Source organism: Belonocnema kinseyi, chromosome 6 (assembly GCF_010883055.1).
Source record: "Belonocnema kinseyi isolate 2016_QV_RU_SX_M_011 chromosome 6, B_treatae_v1, whole genome shotgun sequence".
In the NCBI taxonomy this organism is placed as follows: domain Eukaryota; kingdom Metazoa; phylum Arthropoda; class Insecta; order Hymenoptera; family Cynipidae; genus Belonocnema; species Belonocnema kinseyi.
In genome coordinates this window covers 130,573,431-130,577,434 of record NC_046662.1, presented here as the reverse complement: position 1 = coordinate 130,577,434, position 4,004 = coordinate 130,573,431, and the positions used below count along the sequence as shown (strand labels likewise).

General features: G+C 37.4%; 1 long non-coding RNA gene across 1 annotated transcript in view; it reads right to left on the bottom strand.

Moving 5' to 3' along the window:
- Positions 1-4,004, bottom strand: part of LOC117174202 — a 36,138-nt gene that overhangs the window by 2,600 nt on the left and 29,534 nt on the right. The gene's annotated exons all lie outside the window — the stretch shown is intronic.

The window sequence follows — 4,004 nt, the reverse complement described above, 5'->3', positions numbered from 1 at the left end:
CCCCCCCCCCCATTTCTTCCGTTGGTGTAAAGATACTGCAATAAATTTTCTTCTCTTTTTTAAAAATTGTTCAGAGTTTCCGCTAGATCGTTTTAGGTCTGCAAATAAATTTTCTTTGTTTTCAATTTGAAAAAAATGCAATGTAAAGGCAAAAAAAATAAAAAATCTCATGGAAACAAAAAATTGTGTGAAACAATTAACAATTTTTTTCAAGTTACTATCGAACTGAGTATACGAAAATTTGTAATTTCATTACACTTAATGGTCTTAAATGGCCCTGAAACATTTTTCCCCTGGGATAATATCCCCAGGATTTCTTCTGCAATATAAAAAGAATGTTCTCCGTAACGAAAAAATGTAATTATCTTTAAAGGTAGACAGAAAAAATCTTGTATTTCGATACAGACAAAAAAAACACACATTTTTTATAACTTAAGATTTCTATAGACCGAATCCATTTCAAATCAGGCACGGCATCACACTTGAAATCACAGAAGCTCTCGGGGACAAAATATGTTTTTTAGGGGAAATTAGGCGACACGTATTTTTCCGATTTGCAAAAGAAGTTTTTTCTACAAAGTTATGCGTATTTTAATGTTGTACTTCGTTTTTCAAATAACCCTAACATTTTTCTTTAAACCTCTGTGACCTTTGCCCTAATTCAGATATTTATCATTTTCTTTTTGATTCTAATAGCGTTCATCGTACTTTTTCAAAACTTGCCGGAAAATAGAAAAAATGTTTAAAATTAACAAAATAGCAGCGGGTTTTCTGAAATAATAAAACATCGTTTTTCTCAAAAACCCTAGCTTTTCCTTTTTTTCTATTTTTTTTTTTAAACTTGTACTTTGACAATGAAGATATCTTGTAAGTTTGTTACTTTTTAAATCACTTTTGTAGTCAGGAGAATGATTTTTTTTGTAATCGAGTTTTCTACTTTTCCATGGAATCAATGATAGCTACGAAAAGATGTTAAGATAAAAGTTTGCAAGTCTAAAAAAGTTCTATGAAAAAGGTCTTTAGTTCTTTATCGATATTTTTCATAGTTTACGAGAAAAATGAAAAAATTACATTTGCAGGGGGGAAAAACTCTTACGAACTCAAAAAAGGTTTAACCCACATGATGCTAATAGGATGCCTTTTTTTAATTAGTAGAAACTTGGAAAAAATATTTAGAAAAATAAAAAGGTGGGGTTTTCCGGAAAATATTTTATATTATTTTCTTTAAAGGACCCCGCACTAAATGTATGAGAAAATGGCTTTCGGTGGATTTAGCTGAAACTTTGTAATTTTTAAGTTTATAAGTGCCGGATGAAACAATCGTACAAAAAAATCCAAAAAAATGGACAGTTTTAGTGCTATGCGGCGCTAAGCGCTCAAGAACAGTGAATAAAATGAATTACAACAGATTTTGTTACAAAAGCGATGTCAACATAGAAATCACGGTTCAGATCTTGGTCTGTCATTTTCGCCTATACTGTTGACTCATATAGCGCGCTTCTCAAAACGATCAAACGCTAAGCGCCCAAGATTTCAACTTGGCTAATTCATCACTTTTTCAAAGGCAGAAATGGTACACAAAGTAACATTAGTAAATGGTGCACACATTCCGATAATAACAGTGTACCCTTCGCAAGAGGACCAAACGCTAAGCACCCATGATCAGCGAATAAAACCAATCTCAGTAGCTTTTGCGAAATATTAAACTATTTCTGGCTCTTGATTCGGGTTCGCTTGTTCACCTCTATTAGCAGCGTCTAGAATCCTTTGTAGCAAGGAAGTTTGAGGATACTTTAAGTGTTGCTGGTGACATGCATAACCCAGGAACCATAAAACGCTCGCAATATGTGCGCAAGTGCCAAGAGTTCTGGCCCCTGACTTACATGCGCAGTAATAACCGAGAAGCGTTTCGTTATTCTCTGGTCCTATGTCATCGATCTCATTGAACGCTATCCACAGCTGGTACCTTGTCGCATTTCGGAAACGAGAAAATACTCGTACTGTGATCAAACCAGGTTTATTAAGTCGCGTATCTAGTTGAAACTGCTAATCTTCTTCTCGTTGCTGCTTGTCTTGAACGTAAGATGGGGCAAGTTCTACTTGATACACGCCAATTGTTATGTCGCGTATTTCTTCCACTTCTACGCGCGCTTGCAAAATATTGGGCTCACGAGCTCTCGCTATATATTCTCTTGCAAGCTTTGCTGTAGCGCCTTGCATCTCGATAACAGGATGGTATCGATTAATTATGGCACCAGCAATACGAAAGAAGTCCCTTAGACTGTGTACATGAGCCATCGGAATGGTTTTCTCGAAGAACTTGAAAATGGACTTTTCTGGATTCCACTATCCATATAGATTTCGTTATTAGCCGAGCTTCGTTTGCTTCTTCCGTTACCAATTGGCTCTGTCCTTGTTGGAGAAATGGTGGTATCTTGGACACAATTCCTAAGCGTTCTAAAAGTGGTTGGGCATCTCTATATCCACGGTCCTCTATAAAAATATCACCAATGTCAAAAAATTCTCTCATACCTTCCGCATCTCTTTCAAATTCGTTAATGAGCATTTGTGCGTCATTCTTTCGCAAGTCAGAAAAATATGGTCCTTGTATTTCAAGTATGTATCCGTCTGGAGCAACAATGAGAGCAGGTTTTACCAAGTGACGTCCTTTTTATGTTTGCAGAATGACTGTCGAAGTACGCGAAAGTTACTGCTCTTCTGCATGTAAGTATAAGTTCCATCGATGATAGCAATAGCTCTGGGAATTTCTGGTTGTGGATATAAAGTTCATTGGCGAATGATGTCACGTGTCTTTCGATGAATTCCTCTCTGCTTATCGCATTAAATCCAATGTTACGAGGCACAAATCGCTGCATTAAAGACTCTCTTACAGTAAAAATAGCCATGCTTGTAGCTTGCCGGCTCGAATAATGAAAAATCGCTTTCAGAAATTAATCAGAAAGACCTTGACGCATTTTGCAAAGGAAAGTCAGCAGATCTTTTTTCCTCACGTATCTGGCACCATGCCCATGTAACTGCGGAATAGGATCACAAAATAAATACAATTCTCTAAATTGTTCCTTTGTTACAAGAGCAATAGCTTCAAACTCTTCATCAGTGAAACTATCCTCATTATTAAACGCCGCGGCCGCATGAACATTTGCTTCGTTACGAAGTTGCTGCAAAAACAGAAGTAACTGCTGTCCCGGAACCCTATACGCTCTATTAATCGCTTGTAGTCCAGAAAGCAAGGGGCCTAAGATGAAACCATGTTCATCCAAATAATTTAAGCATGCTCTTGTTTCTTCTGGGATGAAAATGTCCATGACAATAAAAGCGTTAACTGTACATTCAATTGAAAGCCTCGGAGTATTAACATCAGCATTACAGAACATGTACGTTTGCCTACCTGTTTGTGTAAGAACATTCAGTCTTAAACAGCCTGGGTCACGTTGGAGCTCCTCTATCTCATTGCGAATCGATTGAATGCAATGGAGACATAACCTACTCTCATCGGCGACTTCAAGTGGTGGTCTTCGAAGTTGAAGGCGTCTAAAAAGAACTTGACTAAGAAATCACTTTTTAAAGGCCTTTCACAAAAGAAATGACAGACAAACATACCGTCGTCGATGGAAATAATGAGTGAATGCTGCACACACACATATTAAACATATATTAAACAGCATTCACTCATTATTTCCATCGACAACGGTATGTTTGTCTGTCATTTCTTTTGTGAAAGGCCTTTGAAAAAGTTATTTCTTAGTCAAGTTCAAATCTTCTGCGCTTAGCGTTTGCCCGCTCTGAGAAGCGCGCTATATGAGTGTTGACTCATATTCTCATTGGTTTGGCTAAACATGTTACTGACCACTTCTTGATGCGTGTTTCGTACACATACATCACTTGTGTCGCTAAAGCTACTAGGATTGGTTCTATTCGCTGATCATGGGCGCTTAGCGTTCGGCCCTCTGGCGAAGGGTACACTGTTATTATCGATGTGCGCA